The sequence below is a fragment of the Salmo salar genome, chromosome ssa05 (genome assembly GCF_905237065.1).
Source record: "Salmo salar chromosome ssa05, Ssal_v3.1, whole genome shotgun sequence".
NCBI lineage: Eukaryota > Metazoa > Chordata > Actinopteri > Salmoniformes > Salmonidae > Salmo > Salmo salar.
The window spans coordinates 56,437,988-56,461,303 of record NC_059446.1 but is presented as its reverse complement, the minus strand read 5'-3'; the positions used below and the strand labels follow the sequence as shown (position 1 = coordinate 56,461,303).

The 23,316-nt window shown below is 42.8% G+C and overlaps 1 pseudogene; it reads left to right on the top strand.

The window, feature by feature from the left end:
• The first annotated feature begins 15,342 nt into the window (after positions 1 to 15,342).
• On the top strand, positions 15,343 to 18,220 carry LOC106597815 (myelin-associated glycoprotein-like; annotated as a pseudogene).
• Positions 18,221 to 23,316: the final 5,096 nt, after the last annotated feature.

The window sequence follows — 23,316 nt, the reverse complement described above, 5'->3', positions numbered from 1 at the left end:
CGTGCAAAAGTAAGGTCCCTTATATCACTACTATTGTTAATATACACATGGCATACATCCCAACAGATACTATCTCATAACAATTTTTTACAAACAAGTGAAGTAGTATCAGTGCTTCTTGTATTACTCATGACTGTATTAATTTCGCTTCATCAGATGAGGCCCCTGCAGCAGCATACAACATCACCTTCAGTCCAGCAGAGATAACACCACAGACTGGACTATGTGCTGTTATTCCATGTTCGTTCACTCACCCTGATGACTTCATTCCTCACATAGCAATATGGCTTAAATGCCCTGATGCACAACGTTCTATTAAAGTCAAAAGGGACACAATTTTCCACTCAGAAAATTCCTCTATAGCTCAGGAGGGTTATAGAAGGCGAGTGTCCCCACTGGAGACAGACCTGACAAAGAAGAACTGCAGTATGATCATCAACGACATCACTAAGACTGATGATGGAGACTATCAACTAAGACTGTCCGGAAAATTGAACAGTGGAAATATAAGTAAATTTACATACCAGGAGAAAATGAAAATTGCAGTGAAAGGTACAGCATGACTATTACTGTTAGTTACAGTGACATGAGTATTACTTTAGTGTAATTAATTATGTACACATACTGCAACATACGTAGATCCAATTTTCAAAGCCCAAGATTTCACAAGTCTCCCATTTCAAAGTGTTTATTTTTCTAAATCGGCTCTATGATTTCATACTTTATATGAGTATATGTTTCTGCAGGTTTCTACATGGATACAAAATCCATGTTATAGCGTGACTTAAATGTAAAGGTAAATTCCTATTGAGCCGACGTGCATTTACCATGAATACGGGAACATTGTCTCTAAATGTAAATCATGCTGTTGTGCTGATCTTCCACGATCCTGATTGAATTTAGGCCTCAGTCTGTGTTTTTATTTCCTGTCTCCAGCTCTGACCCAGAAGCCCTCAGTGTTGACTCCTCCTCTGACAGAGGGAGAACCAGTTACTCTGACCTGCACTGCCCCAGGGATCTGCTCTGGAACTCCTCCTAACATCACATGGACATGGAGAGGGACAGGAGACAACATCACTGAGCTCAGAGATAACACCACAAATACAAAAGAGAGAGGATCTGACCAGCGTCACTACAACCCACTTCTCAACTTTGACCTTCACACCTTCAGCTGAGCACCACACCACCAAGGTCACGTGCCAAGTGACATTCAAAGGGAACATCACCACTGAGAAGACAGTGACTTTGAATGTGACTCGTAAGTAGCCTACATCATCTGACCTTACTTTGCACAACCCAACATCTTGTTGTGCTTCAACAGTTATATTTGCAGTTATATATACATACATGCTTTGTTCTCTTCATAGAGGAAGTATCTAAAGACATCTTAGCTATGCTGTTGAACCCACCACTGATTGCTGCATTTGCGATTGGTGCAGCCTTCTCAGCCACCATCTGTTGTATCTTCCTGTGTTTGACAGGGAAATGTAAAAGGTACATGAATTCTGTTACTGAAGTACAGTTAGTGTTATATGAGTGTTGGTGATTGTCTTCAGAAATTCATATTTCCTATCAAGAGTATCAGATATATTGTCAAAAGTTGCAATGCCTTGCACCATGTTGTAATGGAGGTGCTTGCTAATCCCTCTAACATATAGTTATTGAGACATTTTATTTATAATATTTTCCCTAGATGCAAAGAGAGGATCCCAAAGGACTCAGACTCCAAAAGCCCTTTAACGAACCTGGAGATGGTGGCATGTGAAGACCAACAGGTGCAGTACCAGTTTCCTTCTTTATTCAGCTTTATCAACATTCAGTTAGCATTGACAGCATAAACAGATATTGGACCACCAAGCTAACAAGATTCCTAACACAGTGCTTTCTGTAATCTACTCCATAGACGGATGCAGGACGGGCTGTGCGGGGCAAACAGACCCCTCTACAGGTGGTGCTGATGGAGGGAGCTGAAAACACAAGACCCCAGACCAGTGGAGCTGCAGGAAACTCTGCCAAAGGGGAAGAACCAAAAGATGTGCACTACGCCGCTATCAACTACTCCCAACTGAAGAAGACTCCTGAGGAGGCAGAAAAGAAGACCACCACAACAGAGTCAGAGTACGCCAAAATCAAACGAGAGAATAAGAAAGAAGGGGATGAAGATGGAGGAGAGGGGAGTGGAGTGATGGACGCGGAGGAGAACGAGCCAGCAGCAGAGACAGATGAGAATACAGCGCTTTACTCCAATGTCAAGGCTATTATGGGTGGTGAGTGACAAAGCAATTTTCGCTAGAAACGTGGGGGATAGCATGCAGCATTATATAGCCATGTGTTCTTATATCATTTCCTCAATCCAGATTGAAAGTTTTATGTTGATAATGGGACTTTTGTTCAACTGAAACTACTGTAGTTTTGGTGTTGTTTCCTCATGTGCTGAATCAAGTTGGAATGTTTTATGATAACTGAAACAACTGTAGTTAATAGTTTTGGTAAATGATTTATTTTACAGCCCTGTGTCAGATGTTACTGTTTGTATCTGGTGGTTTTATATTTTCAATAAGAATATTTTCTAGTTGTACATAGAAGCAAGTTTTGGTAATGTTTTTGTAAAGTTTTTCAAGGATGTGTCATTTTACTTTTGTAATGATTGTGTATTATCACCAGGTGGAAGGACTGACAAAGATGTGGTTTGGAAAAGTAGAGAGGTCAAACCATTTCTTTTTTTTCTCCTCTTTCCTTTCATTTTAGCATTTTGATTTGACAAGTGGGTGGGGATATTAGGTAGTATGTGTGGATGTAATCAATATATTTCTGTAAATACTATTCTTATACACTGGCGAAAATGTTGGCAAAATGTTATTAAGAATTCTCATTTTGGGCTAGCAAGAGAGCTCAAATGAATTGAATCAAGAAAAAAAGTACATCATGCTTTTAAAGGTTGTGTGCTATAGACAGGTTGGTTGTTTAGCAACAAAACAGATGCGTGCACAACTATGGGGTAAAACAGACGGGTTGGCTTGGATTGTTGACAACATGTAAACCTTATTTAGTCTCCAATGTTTGAAAATATAAATACATTTGTACAATGAGCACGTTGTTTCTCAAATACATTGTTAGTTGTTGGTTAGCTATGTAGCATTTTTTTGTGCCATATTAGCAAATAACACACAAAAAAATGACATTTCAAGAACAACATACAACTTGATGAAACAAGCCACCTACAATTCCCCACATGGCAGCATTGTGTCATTGTTGCTAGATATCTGGCCATCCAGAATCACGACAACACACAGTCTTCTGCCCCATTGAAGGGTGCGTATCGTTTTCATGACATTGTCAGCTAACCCGTTTATGAGAATATTTTTCTATTCATAAGTGTGCATTATTGCAGTATTGTTTTACATTGAGGCACTACCTCAATCTTTTTTTGTATATTCATTTGTTTGTTCTCTGAAATCTGTTAAAAGAATGTATAAATAGTATATTTTCCAACTTACCATTTTTCATTCAACAGTAATTATAGGCTACCAATTGAATAAATCAGGAATGGGCAACTTTGATGGGGGTGGAGCCCACAAGAAAAAAAATCATCACAGGGGGCCTCAGTGGCTCAGAGGTCTGCATACCCACATCCATACCCACACATGAAGTCAGAGCCGGCCGTATCCTTTTGGGGGCCCTAAGTTAAATGTTGTTTCTACCACCTTGCGAGCACAACATTTTAGGTCTCCCCTCTTGAGGGCGGAGAGAAAAAATGAGGTTTTGGAGTTAATTTACTGTAATTCTACAAATTTTGCAATGGGGTGTAAAGAAAAGGTTGCAGTTTGAAAGCAAGTTTGCTACAAATCCACACATTTTCCCATGGGGCGGAGAGAAAAATGTGCAGTTTTATAGTTAGCCTCCTGCAATTATACACATTTTGCCATAGGGTGGAGAGAAATGTTTGCAGCTTTTAATATGATATCTGAGTGAGAGTGACTAGCAAAATCAATGGGGCCCCCTCAGTCGATAACTCAACCATGGTAACTACAAGTTTAGATAGCTGGCTGCTAGACTAACATACCAATCTTTTTTTTTGCTGACATGGGCTAATTGAGTAACTATCAGTGACTGACATAACAAGAGAGAAACTGCTGATGCAAAACCAAATTTCGAAATTACACCTTGTGTATTATACTATTCTAACTCTCAACAGTAAGCTGAGACCCTGACTGAGTTCCCCTCCCTCCCCAAAAATATTATTATATATTTTTTTTCTTTGGAAATTGATCCATGGCCCTACAAAAGGGGGGCCTCCACCAATTGGAATCCCTGGTATAAATGTTAATCTGAATATTTTTTTATTCTCCAAAATTAATATTTTTTTTGATAGAACTATTTCAGTTCATTCACCATTTATTCTATGTTGACTTTGGAACACGTATCCATTCGACACATAGATTCAGTTCGACATTGTATCTGAGGCCATCTCCATTTTGAAGTAGTGAATTTTCTTCTTCCAACTTCTGAGTGGGCAAACAAACTGAAATGGTGCATACTGCCACCTAGAGTGTGTTATCTGGACAGGTATAAAGCTGAAGTAAGGATATGCATTTTCTTGGTACCATTTGAAAGGAAACACTTTGAGGTTTGTGGAAATATGAAAGGTATGTAGGAGAATATAACACATTAGATCTGGTAAAAGATAATACAAAGAAAAAAAAACAGTTTTTTTGTTTGTTTTTGAACGATCATCTTTGAAATGCAAGAGAAAGGTCATAATGGATTATTCCAGCCCGGGTGCAATTTAGATATTGGCCAATAGATGGCAGCAGTGTATGCGCAAAGTTTTAGTCTGATCCAATGAACCATTGCATTTATGTTCAATATTTTGTATCAAGACAGTCCAAATGTACCTAATTTGTTTATTAACAACTTTTCATGTTCAAAACTGTGCACTCTCCTCAAGCAATATCATGGTATTATTTCACTGTAATAGCTACTGTAAATTGGACAGTGCAGTTAGGTTAACAAGAATTTAAGCTTTCTGCCAATATCAGATATGTCTATGTCCTGGGAAATGTTCTTGTTACATACAGCCTCATGCTAATCGCATCAGCCTATGCTAGCTCAACTGTCCCGCAGAGGACCCACCAATCCTGAAGACGTTTTTAACGCACAGGAAGTCCCACCCAGTTGACTACTTCAAAATAGTTTAAGTCCTCAATGGCTCTGCCTGTGCTACAATCGACCTTTGGGCTCTAGAGTCCTCTATCAAGTGGCGACCCGTCTTTCAGGGCAGGTGGGGCAGAGCCTTTCCTGTTTAGCAAAAAACTATATATAGACATTTTATGCTGTTGCCTGTTTTGGATGTTATTTTGGCATTAATATGTGTCACCTATCAGTACGCCAACAATGTAAAAAATATATATAATTGAGTTGATAAACATGGTATCTTTTTTGCTTTCTTGAGGAAGGCATCTCCAAAATGCAGGTGTTTCAGCCTAGCTCAGTCCTTTCTCTGGTGGTGGGGCAGCCAGCAGAAAATATGGAGCGTAGGGTTTGGTAATGTTCTCTAGTTGTGCCACAATTGGCTCAGTGTTCGGTCACACATGGCGACACTACGGCACCGCAAAACCTATGGGTAGAGCTCGAAAATTCAAGCCTCTTGGGTGGTGCCATAGATTTACATTAGAAGTGCCCATCCAAGAAGGCTCAAGGTCTACAGATAAAATGATGTCAAATCAGCATTGATTGGACACATCATGTCGACATCATACTTTCAAAATCTTAGCTAGCAAGCCAGACAAGCAGTCATCATCATGAATCTAGTTGACAATCTACTTGCAAATCCTTTTCAATCCTTGTCATATGAAGAGAAATTATACATAAAACATTTCGGTACTCATCGACCATTGGACATAAGAGTTACACAACAAGTTGGAAATTGCAAATTCAACAGTGAATGGTTTGGAAGGAATCAGTGGCTAACTTGCAAAGCAAACACTAGCCTGCTATTCAGTGGAGAGGGTGTGTGGTCCAAGTGTGGGTTTGAGGATCTTTTTTTCCAAGCTTAAAAGGATAAACATTCACATGCAAAACCATGGGCCAGAATAGGTTGAATACATTGGCCATGCTGTCAATCCAGCATGACTTCTGCCGCATTCAAAACAACTGGAAACACGGAACTGGGAAATCTCAGACTTCAGTGAGTTCAAGACAACTGGGAACTCTGAAAAAACTCTGACTGGGAAAATACATTTTGAACGGTCATCCAACTTGATATTCCAAGTCGGGAACTCGGGCCTCTTTCTAGCGCTCCGACTTGAAGATCACTGACATCATGATTCGACTTTGTTTTTTCAGAGTTCCCAGTTGTCTTGAAAAGCCCCATAAATCCAGAGAATGCCAGACTTTGGTGACAAAGTTTGATGACAACATTTTCCAACAAGGACCACCGTGCCACCTTCCTGTTCAAGAGAGCACTGCACAAACGGGTGAGTCCAAAAATGTATTGTATGCTGCTGCATAAATAATGTAAAATGCCAGGGAGATATCTATACTGTATCCAAGAAAGTAATACTAAGTGTATGTTGTGTAGTAAGCTGTTAGTAGCCCATGTGCCTCACACTAATAATTTGGTCCCTTTCCCCTCATTACTTAGCCTACTGTTCTGACTTGGTGGTGCACATGTAGCCTGTTTTAGAGAAATGTCATTATCGAATATTGTAAGAGCTTTCATTGTCTGCTTCTATGCCCCTTTTATTTATCCTACAGTTCTGACTTGGTGTACAGGGAGAATACTGTAAGAACAGCCCATGTTCTGAATTATGTCGCTGTACATTTCAAAAGTGCTGAACACATAGTTATATTCAGTACGTCGGTCTTAGCTCGCTCATTAATGTCTTAATTGAAATAACAGATTTCCTCTTATCCGCTCATCGTTCCCTTATGCCATAGTTTGTACATCAGTAGAAACCACATTTGTTTAAGCAAGTCAGCCATATCAGCTATTGTCACGACTTCCGCCGAAGTCGGTCCCTCTCCTTTTTCGGGCGGCGTTCGGCGGTTGACGTCACCGGTCTTCTAGCCATCGCCGCTCCACCTTTCATTTTCCATTTGTTTTGTCTTGGTTTTCCGCACACCTGGTTCACATTCCCTCATCTGACTAAATGTGTATTACCCTCGGTTCTCCCCAAGTTTGTGTGGAATTGTTTGTTTGTTACTGTGTGTGGTTCGCATCAGGCTGGTTTGCGCCGGGTATGTGTTTGACCCGTGTGTTTTGTTTATTGGACCGTTAGTGTACTTTGGGCGTTATCGTTGTTTTCCTTGGGCATGAATAAAGTGCGCCTGTTGTCACCCATCTCTGCTCTCCTGCACCTGACTTACCTTCAACCAGTTGCGCACATCGTGACAGCTATGTTAAAAAAACAGTAAATGAGGCTGAATGAACTGTTTCGCTGCCAGACACGACTCCGCTGATAGCCAGGTGTAGAGGTGGTAAGGATTCACTCCATGGTGCTGAAAAGAAAGCTCTGCTGTTGAGACAGGTTTATGTAGACCCTAACAGTTTGTGGGCACCGTTTGTGGAAGGCTCTGTATAGCCCCGTATTGACATGATTGGTTGACGGTAGGTGGAGGCGGTACACCCTCTAGAAACACAAACTCACTTGACAACTTCTTTCACAATAGCTCTGCTCTGCTAAGCACAAGAGGTATGAAAGCTCTGAAGTCTGTGGAGGCTGCATGACAATAAATGCTGTACGGCCACTTCAAACTTTCAGAGACGGTTGAATTGTAGCCGTAATGCTGAGGTGGCATTCCCATCTTACTGTGGGAATAGATATCACTGAATGATGAAAATATTGTTATAAAGTAGGATAATGCAATTGAAGGCATCAAATTGTTGCTTACTGAAACTTCCAAAGTCATCACATTTTTATAATAGCCTACATTTGAAGCAATAGCCTACCCACGTTCATTTCGTGCTGCTGAGTGGGGACTAGTCTTAATACATCAATCATTATCAGATATATATGTTTTCACTGAATCTCCGTTTGGATAGGCTATTGGTTATGCTGCAATTAGGCTGGGGAAAATGTTAGCTAAACTAAGGTCATTGATGCCCATGATCATCTTTTCCAGTTGGATTATTTATTAGCACTGAGTAGAACATTTTGCCAGCATGATATGTAGTTTACAAGTGGATTATTTTGCTCTTCTCTTGCAGTATCTTAGTAGCCTAGGCCTACTCCCGACCAAAAGCCTGTGACTTCACTGACTTGAGTCAATCTTTGTGATTTTGTTTCGCTGAATCTCCATCTCCAGGCCTATAGGCTATTTGATTAATTGGTTTCTGGCTGGGCAAATAAGGGAGGTGGTATTGCTCATCTATTTGTTTGCTCATCTATCACTGATCAGAAACCGTTAGCATGTGTAGGCCTATCATTTTGCTCAAAAAGCACATGTGCACAAGAAAATCTGTAATTTTTCACGATAGTACATGCAATATGCTTTGTGGACTTCACTGGACAGAGGTTGCTATCCGGTTTTCCGATAAAACAAAGGTATGGTTGAATTTTCCACTGTTTCTTCTTATGGTCTCGGCCTTTAGGGCTACATGTCACAGTTGCAAGGCATATGAATTAACAGGGTATAGAGCAAGCAACTCAATTATCACAACACACAGATTGTAATATGGCTTTTTTGAGGGTGGTTTGGCTTCCCCAGTGATTTCACCCACACACCGCTACTTCACAATGGGGGTGGCATTAAGTGTTGAGGAGGAGCAGTTGAAATGGAAGATTCCCAGTGTCTGCAACCGCTCTTTACGCTGCTGCTACTCTCTGTTTATCATATATGCCTAGTCACTTTAACTATACTTTCATGTACATACTACCTCAATTGGCCTGACCAACCAGTGCCCCCGCACATTGGCTGTCCAGGCTATCTGCATTGTGTCCCGCCACCCACCACCCGCCAACCCCTCCTTTACGCTACTGCTACTCTCTGTTCATCATATATTCATAGTCACTTTAACCATATCTACATGTGCATACTACCTCAATCAGCTCGACTAACCGGTGCCTGTATGTTGCCTCGCTACTGTTATAGCCTCGCTACTGTATATAGCCTCGCTACTGTATATAGCCTCGCTACTGTATATAGCCTCGCTACTGTTATTTTTCACTGTCTTTTTACTGTTGTTTTTATTTCTTTACTTACCAATTATTCACCTAATACCTTTTTTGCACTGTTGGTTTTTTGCACTGTGCCTGTAAGTAAGCAGTTCACTGTTAGGTCTACACCTGTTGTATTCGGCGCACGTGACAAATAAACTTTGATTTGATTTGATTTGTGACACCTCCCCTTGATGAGACGTAGATCCGGTGGGGAAACGGAGAAGACATTATCTGCCATGCTGAGTTTTGATGCAGAATCATGACCATATCAAGATAGGCAGTCAAATCAAATTGTATTTGTCACATACACGTGTTTAGCTGACGTTATGGCGGGTGTAGCAAAATGCTTGTGTTTCTAGCTCCAACAGTGCAGTAATATCTAACAAGTAATATCTAACACACAATCTATAGTAAATACAATGACGCCGACAGAGAGGGCTACCTCGCTTCTCGCTCTTAGGAAACTTTGCAGTATTTAGTTTTTTTATGTATTATTTCTTACATTGTTAGCCCAGATTTTGTTTTGTGTTATTACATACAGCCGGGAAGAACTATTGGATATCAGAGCAGTGGTAACTCACCAGCACTACCAGAATTATGACCAGGAATACGACTTTCCCGAAGTGGATCCTTTGTTCGAACCACCCAGGGCAATTGAACTGATTCCAGAAGCCGACCCAAAACAACGCAGGCGGAGGAGAGGTACTCGGAGTGGTCTTTTAGTCTGACTCAGGAGGCGCGCACATCACCCACCGCTTCCGAGTATATTTCTCGCAAATGTTCAGTCTCTGGATAATAAAACAGAGTCTATCAAACCTGGGCTGTCTCTTGCGCAAGTCATAAGTGAGCTTTTCAAGAGGAAGAAAGTCAACAATCTGGTCAATCCCCATTTGAAATGTAGAAGAAGTATTAGAAGCCCACAATAGGAGAACACATTTCTTAGCAAAGTATGTGATAGTCATAAACACATTTTCTCTGTCAGGATCAAGAACAAAGTCCTGCTGGGCATTAAATGGGGTCATATCAAACTGTACGTCTAGTATTTTCTGTGCAGCAGTATGTATAGATTGCCAAAATCTGGTAATCTCTCTACAACTCCAAAATACATGCATATAGGTTCCACTTTCAGAGGTACATCTTTTACAATCAGGATAAATGTCTGTATTCATTCTATGGAGTCTCACTGGGGTGTAATAAAATGTATACAAAAACGTATAATTAGATTCTTTCATTTTTACATTAGTAGAGGAGCAGTATACCCTGTTGCAAACATCTGCCCATAACTCATCGCTAATAGTCAGACAAAGGTCCTTTTCCAAGATTATTTTCAGAGGAGTAAAGGAGGAGCCTCCTTTCTCAGAAATGAGTCTATAGATGTAGGAGATTTAGCCTTTGATGGATTGTGCTGTAGCAAGAATGGTCTCAACTTCATTCAGCTGAGCTCTAAACCTCCCCTTGGAAGTAAATGATGAAATGATGTGTCTAACTTGAAGATATTTAATATTGGCACATTGAATTCACTGCAGAGCTCTTGAAAGGATGTCAGTGTAGAGTTTTTCTGATGAAACAGGTCTGAAAATGTCCTGATCCCTAGAGTATGCCAAAGATTAAAGTTGGCAAGTCTGGGTTGCATACTATAGGTGAGTGAGAGCATATTTGGGAGAAAATGCCAATGTATTTCTTACAGTCCCTCCATGCTAGTAGGGTGCTGTAAATCAGAAAGGTTGAGGCTATGTTGCCCACTTCACTAAATGTATTAATAAATATAATTGAGATTAGGGGCAATGAACCACAGGATTGGGCTTCTATCTGAATCCATATTGAGTCTTGTCTGTTTGTGATCCATTTTACCATGTTGTGAATTTGGACAGAACAGTAGTACAATTGAAGGCAGTGAAGGGCAAGAACACCCTTTGTCTATTGCCCCATATAAATTTGGTGATGCTTTGGTTAGTTGTTTTGAAAAAGGAAACTGGGAGATAGTGTAACAGTGTAGGTTCCGTCCCTCTCTTCGCCCCAACCCGGGCTCGAACCAGGGACCCTTGCACACATCAACAACTGACACCCCACGAAGCAACGTTACCCATCGCGCCACAAAAGCCGCAGCCCTTGCAACTCAAGGCGAAACCCTACTTCAAGTCTCAGAGCGAGTGACGTCACTGATTGAAATGCTATTAGCGCGCACCACCACTAACTAACTAGCCATTTCACATCGGTTACACTAGCATGGGAGCATCTGAAATAAATAGTTCAATCTAAGGAGAATGTTCATACGGATAACACTGATTCTTCCGACTAAGCTAATTGGGAGGGAGATCCAGGTTTGGAGATTGTTCTTGATTCGATCCAGGAGTGGGAGATAATTTTCCTTGAAAAGGCAATTCAGATCTGGTGTTACAAAGATCCCAAGGTATTGAAACCCCTGTGTCTTCCATTAGAACAGACAGAGTGTCTTCATAGAGCTGTTCAGTGTAAGATTGAGAGGGCAAACAGTGGATTACTTAAAATGTATCTTATATCCTGAAAACTTGCCATACTGAGCAATTGTGTCTAAAATGGAGGAAGGGATTTATCAGGGTTGGATATGTAGCGCAAGACATCATACGCATAGAGCGAAATCTTGTGCTGCAGGGCGCATGCAGAAGCACCCATAATACTTGGATTTCTCCTTATCAACTCTGCCAAAGGCTCCGCCCCCAACAAGTAGAGAGGGGGGCAGCGAGCATCCGTGTCTTTTGCCACGTCCCCAAAAATTCAGACCATTATTAGTCACCATGGCATTTGGATGAGAGTATAGGGACTTAATCCATTTAATAAAGTTTGGGCCCATATTGAACTTTTCTAAGACTGAAAACAGAAAGCTCCACTCCATCCTGTCGAACGGCTTCTCAGCATCCAGTGAAGCCAGCAGGACAGGGGTCTTCTGTGCCTTTACTTGATCAATAATATCAAAAAGACGGCAAATGTTATCAGAAGAGTACCTGCCTCAAAAAAATCCAGTTTGGTCCGCATTTATTATTTTGCGAAGATGAGTGTTTAGTCTTGCGGTCGGAGGCCGAGCAGTTGCCATACTAGGCAGTGATGCAACCTGTCAGGATTCTATTGATGGTGCAGCTGTAAAACCTTTTGAGGATCTGAGGACCCATGCCAAATCTTTTCAGTCTCCTGAGGGGGAATACGTTTTGTTGTGCCCCATTCACGACTGTCTTGATGTACTTGGACCATGTTAGTTTGTTGGTGATGTGGACGCCAAGGAACTTGAAGCTCTCAACCTGCTCCACTACAGCCCCGTCGATGAGAATGGGGGTGTGCTCGGTCCTCCTTTTCCTGTAGTCCAAAATCATCTCTTTTGTCTTGATCATGTTGAGGGAGAGGTTGTTGTCCTTGCACCACATGGTCAGATCTCTGACCTCCTCCTAAAAAATCAAATCAAATTTTATTTGTCACATACACATGGTTAGCAGATGTTAATGCGAGTGTAGCGAAATGCTTGTGCTTCTACTTCCGACCATGCGGTAATATATAACAAGTAATCTAACCTAACAATTTCACAACAACTACCTTATACACACACAAGTGTAAAGGAATGAATAAGAATATGTATATAAAAATATATGAATGAGTGATGGCCGAACGGCATAGGCAAGATGAAGTAGATGGTATAGAGTACAGTATATACTTATGAGATGAGTAATGTAGGGTATGTAAACATTATATAAAGTGGCATTGTTTAAAGTGGCTAGTGATACATTTATTACATCAAGATGGCAAGATGCAGTAGATGGTATAGAGTACAGTATATACATATGAGATAAGTAATGTAGGGTATGTAAACATTATATAAAGTGGCATTGTTTAAAGTGGCTAGTGATACATTTATTACATCAATTTTTCCATTATTAAAGTGGCTAGAGTTGAGTCAGTATATTGGCAGCAGCCACTCAATGTTAGTGATGGCTGTTTAACAGTCTGATGGCCTTGAGATAGAAGCTGTTTTTCAGTCTCTCAGTCCCCGCTTTGATGCACCTGTACTGACCTCGCCTTCTGGATGTTAGCGTGGTGGACAGGCAGTGGCTCGGGTGATTGTTGTCCTTGATGATCTTTTTGGCCTCCTGTGACATCGGGTGATGTAGGTGTCCTGGAGGGCTGTCTCATCGTTGTCTGTGATTAGGCCTACCACTGTTGTGTCATCAGCAAACTTAATGATGGCGTTGGATTTGTGCCTGGCCATGAAGTCATGAGTGAACAGAGAGTACAGGAGGGGACTGAGCACGCACCCCTGAGGGGCCCCCGTGTTGAGGATAAGCATGGCGAATGTGTTGTTACCTACCCTTACCACCTGGGGGTGGCCCGTCAGGACGTCCAGGATCCAGTTGCAGAGGGAGGTGTTTAATCCCAGGATCGATAGCTTAGTGATGAGCTTTGAGGGCACTATGGTGTTGAACGCTGAGCTGTAGTTAATGAGTAGCATTCTCACATAGGTGTTCCTTTTGTCCAGGTGGAAAAGAGCAGTGTGTAGTGTAATAGAGATTGCATCATCTGTGGATCTGTTGGTGCGGTATGCAATTTGGAGTGGGTCTATGGTTTCTGGGATAATGGTGTTGATGTAAGCCCTGACCAGCCTTTCAAAGCATTTCATGGCTAAAGACGTGAGTGCTACGGGTTGGTAGTCATGTAGGCAGTTTACCTTAGTGTTCTTGGGCACAGGGACTATGGTAGTCTGCTTGAAACATGTTGGTATTATAGACTCAGGCAGGGAGAGGTTGAAAATGTCAGTGAAGACACTTGCCAGTTGGTCAGAGCATGCTCGGACAACACGTCCTGGTAATCCGTCTGGCCCAGCGGCCTTGTGAATGTTGACCTGTTTTAAGTTCTTACTCAATCGGCTGCGGAAAGCGTGATCACACAGTCATCCGGAACAGCTGATGCTCTCATGCATGTTTCAGTGTTACTTTCCTCAAAGCGAGCATAGAAGTTATTTAGGCTCGTGTCACTGGGCAGCTCTCGGTTGTGCTTTCCTTTGTAGTCTGTAAAAGTTTGCAAACCCTGCCACATCCGACGAGTGCCAGAGCCGGAGTAGTACGATTCGATCTTAGTCCTGTATCCAGCTTTGTCTGTATGATTGTTCGTCGGAAGGCGGGATTTCTTATAAGCTTCCGGGTTAGAGTCCCGCTCCTTGAAAGCAGCAGCTCTGCCCTTTAGCTCGGTGCGAATGTTGCCTGTAATCCATGGCTTCTGGTTGGGGTTTGTACGTACAGTCACTGTGCAGCGACGCTCCTCAGCCCTGAGTCTCCAGCGACGCTCCTCAGCCCTGAGTCTCCAGCGACGCTCCTCAGTCCTGAGTCTCCAGCGACGCTCCTCAGCCCTGAGTCTCCAGCGACGCACCTAAGCCCAGAGCCTTCAGCAGTGGTCTACAGCCCTGAGCCTTCAGCGGGGGTGGGCAGGTTAGAATGGGGACTAAGGCCGGAGCCAGAGCCACCTCCGTAGTTGGAGGATTGAGGTGGGGGGGGGTGTAGCACGGGAGGTTGGGGTTATTTTTTGCGGGGTTTTTGTTTAGGTGCATTCGGGGTCTGCACCTTTGGGGGGGGGGTAATGTCACGTCCTGACCAGTAAAAGGGGTTATTTGTTATTGTAGTTTGGTCAGGGCGTGGCAGGGGGTGTTTGTTTTGTGTGGTTCGGGTTTTTTGGGGTTTTATTTCTATGTGTTTATCTAGTTTTTCTATTTCTATGTTGGGGTTTTGATAGGACCTCCAATTAGAGACAGCTGGTTGTCGTTGCCTCTAATTGGAGGCCATATTTAGTTGGGTTAGTTTTCTCTTGTGTTTTGTGGGTGGATGTTTCCTGTATAGTCTGTGCACCTTACGGGACTGTTTTCGTCGTTTGTTTTGTTTGTGTTTTTTCCTTCAATACATAAGAAGATGGTCAATATACTCGCTGCATTTTGGTCCACTCCTTACGACGATCGTTACACGGACAAGTGAAGTATTACTCATGACTCTATTAAATTCCCTCCATCAGGACAGGCACCTCCAGCAGCAGCTCCAGCAGCTGCAAACAAATACAGCAAACCTTCAGTCCAGAAAAAATAACAGCACAGACTGGCCTATGTGCTGTTATTTCATGTACTTTCACTCACCCTGATCACGTCAAGTTTAGAACAGCAATATGGTACAAATGCCCTATGAACGGCAAATGCGATAAGGGTAAAGACATCATTTTTGAGGCAAAGGACTGTAGAGTTGTCTGGGAGTTTATTGGGCGACCTCTAGTGAACATTATTACTACTACTACCACCACCAAGCTGAAGAATCAGACATTTTCTGTCTTGGCTACTTTTCCCATGTTCAGCAATTCAAGGTGATCCTCAGATACGTCTATTGTCTTTTTACACACAATCATCTTGACATATGTCATTCTTACCTGAGATAAAAGCAACATAGGCTCATTAGAATATGTACAAAATAGTGATATTAACCATTTCAGTTATATGTCACAGCTACTGACATTAGTTGACCACAGGTAACATATTACTTATATATTGAATATAACATTATATTGCCATATATCACATAGCATGGGGCTCCATTGGTCCAAAACAGAACGGTCAAGTGTGAAGTAGTTGATGTGTAATTGAGGTCCGATGTCTGTTGCAGAGGTCTCTGGTGGAGGATTCAACAAACACCATGTGGTTGGTGTTTGGAGCTGCTTCTGCCCCTGTTGCTGAACATCAAAGGTAAAACTCTTATGTTTCTCATTCCCTCTTGTCAGTGTGAATAACTACTCAATTACACCACAATAACTCAGACTGCGGAAATGAATTAAGACTACATATGTAATACTAGAAAAGCAGTAATCTAGATATGCAATTGCACTGTAAAACTGATTTGGTGGTTTTACTGCATTGACCCAGTTGACTTTGAGTGTGTCAAACTTACAGCAAACAACACTAAAACAAAAGGGTACAGAGTAGACACAGGTTCCAACTGTCACACATGGCAGCAGGGAATCAGACTAATGTTCCAGTGCTGAGGGATGGCTGGCGTCCATCTTGGATCAACCTTGTCCCTCTCACTTAAAGTGTTGCCAGTGGTGAGAGTGAGACATATGCTTCCTCCACATAGGGTCTCTGCTCTTACCATCTCACCCAGGGAGATCCTCATGATATCATCCTCTGTTCTCTCTCTCTTTGTTCTTTCTGATCATCTTTTCTCAGTGATTCCATTTGAAACTGTATATGTATTGTAGATTGTTCATTGATATACAGTTTCGCTCTCAATATTTCAATTTGCAATCTCCCTCATTCCCTCTCTCAGATGTCAGTGGCCAGTGGAATGTTTGGGTTCCAAGGGACGTCTCGGCCATGACCAACTCCTGCGTGGTCATCTACTTCACGTTCATGTATGCGGCCACACCGCGGCATCCACGACGTCTGGTACTTTGGCAAGCCTTACCCCCAGCTCTTCCCACCTGTGGTGTTCAAGACATTGCGCGGGAAAGTTACAAAGGGCGTACCAAGCTCATTGGGGACCTGCACCAAAGGAACTGCACCCTGCTCATCAGTAATATAGGTACAGAGCACTCCCTGACGTACTACTTCCGTGCCGACCTGGACGGTGCCAACATCTACACCTACCCAGAGTTCTCTGAGCTCAAGGTGCTGGGTAAGCCCGCTGAGAGACCCTGAGAGGCTTTTTTTAACAGTATGTTTTATGGTCTGGATTGCCCTCGCCTGGTATCATATCTGTTTGTGCTGTCTTGCCAACTACTGTGGCCACTGTTTGGATTGACATGGCATAACAATGACAGTAGGAGTTGGCAAGCACAAAAAGATATGGGACCAGCAAAGGATTGCCCTAGCTGTGATTATAATTATTTTAATTTGAATGAGAATAGGTAAATGTTGTGAATTTGTTTATTTTAAGTCATTCACTTATGTCCTCTCTGTCCCCCATACCAGCCCACATTGACATCCCTGTGGAGATAGTTGCTGATGACGTTGGCGTGCTACAGCATCCTCCAGACAACTGTCCAGAGAATAGCCCAGAGATCCAATGGATGTACACAGATTACATGCCTGAACCCCACTATACCTTAGACTACGTGGAAGAGAGCAACACAGCCGCACTGTCAAGCACGCTCACCTTCACCACCAAGCCCATGCACAATGGGAGACAGACAGTACTGCTGCCTGGCAGAGAACAAAGATGGACGAGCCAGCAGCACTGGGGTGGAAGGTAGCCTAGTGGTTAAAGTGTTGGGCCAGTAACCGAAAGGTTGCTAGATCAAATCCCTTAGCTGACAAGGTAAAAATCTAATAGTAATGTACCACACTATATTACACCACACTACACCATCCCAACTCTACATATCAGTCATACCTCTCTTCAGATGCAACTGACCTTCTGGAAGAGTCCATGTGCACAGTGGTGAGGGAAGTAGTCCAGTGTGTTTTCTTGGCTACGGGTAACCCTGAGCCCATCATTGAGTTCTACCTCCCCGACAAGAACATCAACGACACAGACGGCCTCTACAACTACTACATGCACACGGATGGCCACATGTCCACGGGCATGATAAAACTACGGGAGAAGGGTGAGCAACCTGGGCACTGCAGCGTCAGCAACATGTACGGGTCAGAGAGCTTATATCTGGAGTTACAGCAGGAGAGTGAGTACACAAGTTCAGGTTCATCGTTAAACACAGAAACAAACGCATACAATTAAAATGCAAAACATTGTATAGCCAAGCATGCATGAGAGATAGAACTGAAATCGGAAGTGTAGTACCTTTATATGATATCTAGGTTGACTGTATAAGTAAGAGCACCAACTGGCTACCCCATTGGCTTGATATGGCAATGGCATTATCTTGAATGTAAATACGTTATAGTACCTAGCTAAAAGGTATCTTCTGTTTCTACACTGTCTTCAATATGATGTGCATGTCCGATGTTAGAGAAGTACATGATGGCAGGGATCGTTGGCACCATCGTTGGAGTGGCTGTCATCGCCTTCATCATCGCAGCAGTGAGATATGTGGGCCATAACAGCAAGAAGTGAGTATCCACCCTTCACTAACTGTGACAGGGGTCAATGCGAGTTACCGGTAGTAATTTCCTGTTTGAATTGACGATAAGGAAACCCTTCAGCCAGCCATCCATTTTAAAACACCTCTGTGTATTCATTAGCGGAAATGATTGAACGATGGACAACGTGATAATCATAGTCATAAGTTATGCTAACGCCAGAGCGAGTTCAATTAATTTGCCATCCCTAGTCCCATTTCTGAAATTCTCTGAGATGGAGATCCAAAATGGCTGCCTGGTGGATTGGGTTAGCAAGCCAGTCTAACCATAGCCGAAAGTTTGCAGGTTCTTTTCCCTGCTTTGATACTGCTTTGTATCCTTAGCCTGCTATGCTAAAAATAACTTAACTAAGATGCTTCAGAATTATAGCAATATATCACAGTATTTATGCTGCAATAGTTTATTAAACCATGCCTCAGGACTACTTGGCCTGTTGACTCCTTGCTGTTCCCAGTCCACCTGGCCGTGCTGCAGCTCCAGTTGCAACTGTTCTGCCTGCGGCTATGGAACCCTGACCTGTTCACCGGACGTGATACCTTGTCCCGGACCTGCTGTTTTCAACTCTCTCTCTCTACCGGACCTGCTGTCTCAAACTCTGAATGCTCGGCTATGAAAAGCCAACTGACATTTACTCCTGAGGTGCTGACCTGTTGCACCCTCTACAAACACTGTGATTATTACTATTATTTGACCCTGCTGGTCATCAATGAACGTTTGAACATCTTGGCATGTACTGTTATAATCTCAACCCGGCACAGGCAGAAGAGGACTGGCAACCCCTCAGAGCCTGGTTCCTCTCTAGGTTTCTCCTTAGGTATCCACCTTTCTAGGGAATTTTTCCTAGCCACCGTGCTTCTACATCTGCATTGCTTGCTGTTTGGGGTTTTAGGCTGGGTTTCTGTATAGCACATTGTGACATCGGCTGGTGTAAAAAGGGCTTTATAAATAAATTTGATTGAAATTTCCTACAAAAGTTTTCCGACAAAAGCTTTTACAGAAAGTCGCTCCAAGACAATGTGCCAGCTCAACCACAACTAAACCTATGAAACAATAACCACAACCATGAACGTCGACCACAACCATCAACCATAAAATGCAAGATTATTAACTATGTTGGGAAACAGGCACTTGTTTTAAAATGGATGCCCAGGCTTGGAGTGTCGCCCTGAGTTATTGGCCATGAGACCGAGTCTGATCGTGTAACTCCACCCCACGGAGAAAATGGCAACCCTGGGCAGGACCTGGTCTCTAAAATGGAGAACCCAGCGTTGTACTACAGCACAGTCAAGAAGGACAAACAATGTCTGAGGAAGAAAGTGGTGAGACATGTTGATGATGATAATGAACATGATAATAATAATTTACCCGTTGCTGATACTATACCCGTTGTTACGGATACAGGTAGTGTGTATCCTGTATTTGTATTTCTTTTCTCTCCTTCTCCCCTCACAGGTGACAATCATCACTCCCCAATCAGTCATCAATCAGTCCCCAAACAGAAGACACCCGCTCCTCTTCCCTCACCCAATCACATCCCTTTCCCTTGGTTTAAAAACCCAGTCAGTTGTTTTCTCCCCAGATCAATCTTTGTGTTCATTATCTCTCGCTTTTGTTTTTGCAACTACATGTCACTTTGTCCATCCCACCTGTGAGTATTGTTTATGTTAAAGTGTTGACTGTTTGTATGTTTGGTGAGAAAAGGGGGTACCAAGACAAGATGCCCATGGGCCTACATTACCCGTAGGAATACTTTGTCTAAGTACTCTAGTTAGAACTCGGCGGACCACCCACTGTATTTTTGGTTAGTTAGCTAGCTGCTGTTGAAGTAGGCTCGTCTAGCTTAGGTGTGTTTTGGATTATTGTTTCTTTGCTTGGGTCCAGCTCAGCCCCTTTTCTCACACCTCCATTACCGTGTGTTTAAAAATAAACCTGTAGTGTTTGACAGTAGATTTCAGTTGTCTCTTTTTTTTGTTCTCACCGTTACTTGTCACTATAATTTGCTTGATTTTATGTTATGGGTCTCGTATCCATCCCCCCCCCCTAGACTGCAGGGCCAAAAGGGATTTGTAACACCCGTTCAATTCATGTACCTATTTTGATGTAGATTAAGGTATGTTCCGTGGAGATTAACCTATATAACCTCTTATGTTAGAGAAAATGTAAATTTCCTCAGCCAACTACTGGCCTACCTTGAGAGTCCCAGTACCACTGGAGTAGCTGCCACCATAGCCTTTCCAGACCACTGTTTTCTGCTTCATCGCTTCTCTGCCTTCTTCTGTCTCTGTTTTCTCTTCCCTTACTCTTGCACAGCTTAAGACAGAGCTTCTGGGCTCAAAGTTTAACTCCATTCTAGAGGAGAGCAAGGTAAGGTTCCTAAACAACCCAGCCCCAATCCCAACAAGTCTCAGTGGTAGACAGCATCCCTCACACATCCCAGACAGCAACATTTTACGATGGCCCAAATTCGGCCCTAATCTACAATATAACGATGTACCATTTTGCCCAGTTAACCACTTCGTGTTATGATCCTGAAGTGGATCTATAGCATGACATGTCCAGAGCTTGCCTGGCAAGGTGGATGTGGCCCACATTCAGACCAAAAGTAGCCCAATAACTATGGGAAGTTGTTAGGGCCACACAACTCAAGCCAGAGATGGCCCATAAGCAAAGTGCAAACCCTCCCCCAGTTCGCATCTGTCACGTCCTGGCCAGTATAAGGGTTAATTGGTATTGTAGTTTGGTCAGGATGTGGCAGAGGGTATTTGTTTATGTGGTTCAGGGTGGTGTTTTTGTAGTAAGGGCATTTGATTTAGTATTCTGGGGTTTTTGGGCACTGTTTGAGATTCACGTATTTCTATGTTGATCTAGTTAGTTGTATGTCTATGTTTGGTTAATTGGGGTGGACTTCCAATTGAAGGCAGCTGTGTGGTGTTGCCTTTGATTGGAAGTCCTATATTAGTTGGGTGGGTTTGTCTGTTTAATTGTGGGAGATTGTTCTGAGTTTAGCCTTGTGCCTTGCCAGACTGTTTTGTTGTTCGTGAGTTCGTTTTGGTGTTCATTTAGTTAGTAAATAAATACACACGATGAGCATACACATACCTGCTGCGTTTTGGTCCTCCATTACCGACGACAACCGTGACAGCATCTCCAACATTCGAACCAGATCTGGGCCATATGACACATGGTGGTGCCAGAACTGAGCCACATATGTGTCACCAAACAACCAGATCTGGCCCACAGTCGTCTGCTGTCTTCCATGTGCTTTATTGCCTTTGATATCCACGACTACTCTTGCACGGCTGCCTCGATACTAGCAGGATATGCTAAACCGCCTCAATCTCCTTGTTTTACGCCTCTGCTCACCAATAACTACTAACCCTCCTTTCTCCTCTCTCAATGTCTGTCATGTTATCCCTTTATACTCTGAATGTTCTGAGGTGTCAATGGCATTGGTGGCCCTGTGCTGTTATAGCCTGTGATTCTGAATGGGCCTTCTCTCTTTCCATGCCTTCAACAGGGAGAAGATGGGGATTATCAACCTGTGGGCTCTTTGGCAGACCTGGAGAGGCAAGAGCTGAACTACCCTGCCCTGGAGTTTCAGGGGACTGCTCCAGGGATGGGGGGGTCCTCAGGGAGGGGGGATGACAGCAGGGAAGAATCGCGATTCATTTGGAATTGATCTCGGTAGTTGCTGCCGTCATCCATATTTATTTAAACTGCATTGTTGGTTAGGGGCTCGTAAGTAAGCATTTCACTGCAAGGTCAACACATGTTGTATTCGGCGCATGTGTCTAATTCAATTTGATTTGACCTCTCCCTGGTTCATCTCAAATGACGTCTCCGTTAGTCAACCCCCCGGCCTCCAGGGGGAGCCCCAGTCACATCTCGCCACCAAGGACTGCTGGTAGCTACTTTCAGGGTCGGAACACAGGCCATTGGACAATGTAAAAAGCTCTTATCAGCAGCTGTCGGTCTCCCAGCTCTTACTCTACTGTTCATAGTCAAACAATTCCCTCACAACAGGTGCAATGGGTTTGTTACTGTACTGTATCATCTAGATTCAATGTTGCTATTTCCATCTCTACACCATTAATTGTTGGCACTGCTATCATGCTTGGGACACAGTAACACATTTGCTGGGGCTCCCCTTCTGCATGTCACCCTATATCATACTCATAGCTAGCCTGGTTAAACCAGATTGAATGCTGCGCTCACCACTATTTTCCTGTGTTACGCAGCGCATTCAGTTTGGATACCAGGCTAACTTGTACCTGTTCTAGATCTGTTCGTTATAGTTCTTCTCCACTGTGTCCGCTGCCAGTCGAAGTGTCAGGGTAAGGGGTGTGTTTTGTACTTTTAAATACCTCTATTTCTGACCCTGGATCTGGAGGAAATGAGGGATCGATTCTCTCTTCCTGATCCAGTGGTTGTCAACACTGACCAGTGTTCAACAAACGTCAGGCCTGGTACACATCCAATTGAAGCCAGTCATCTTCATCTCACATATTCTGTTCCCACATATAGTTCAAAAGTGATGTGTACTGTGACACAGTGGCTTTTTGATGATGAGAAATGACTTTTTCTTAGATTTTTATATAAAGAGAGAAGATGGATACTCTCAGAGGTTTGTCGAGCCTCGAACACAAGGTTCTGTTTGTGCAATAAGAAAAAAAAAATGTTTTATGCACTGATTGTATTGTGTTTTGCTCTTGAGGAAATATGCCGGGGTAACACAGAATGTTCTATTTATGCCGTTGCCAATGATTTAATTACTAGTATTTTTGGACGATTTCTCTGTTTTGCTAAGGGGAAGTGTTAATTTATCCTTAAATGGGAACCAATAGGTTAGAATACATTTTTGGATCAATCTGGCATACAAGACTTAACTGTAACAGTCGCACAGCAGGCCAAAATGTATCTCGTTGAGTCTGTATGTAAACAGTGCTGAAAGATCAGTGAACACTGATCACTGTGGCTGTTTCAAAAGATCACTTTTTACCTTAGACCGCCTCTCACAAAATGTCTTCAATGGTTGTGAAATCGATGCCTAATCCTATAGGGTTGTATCAG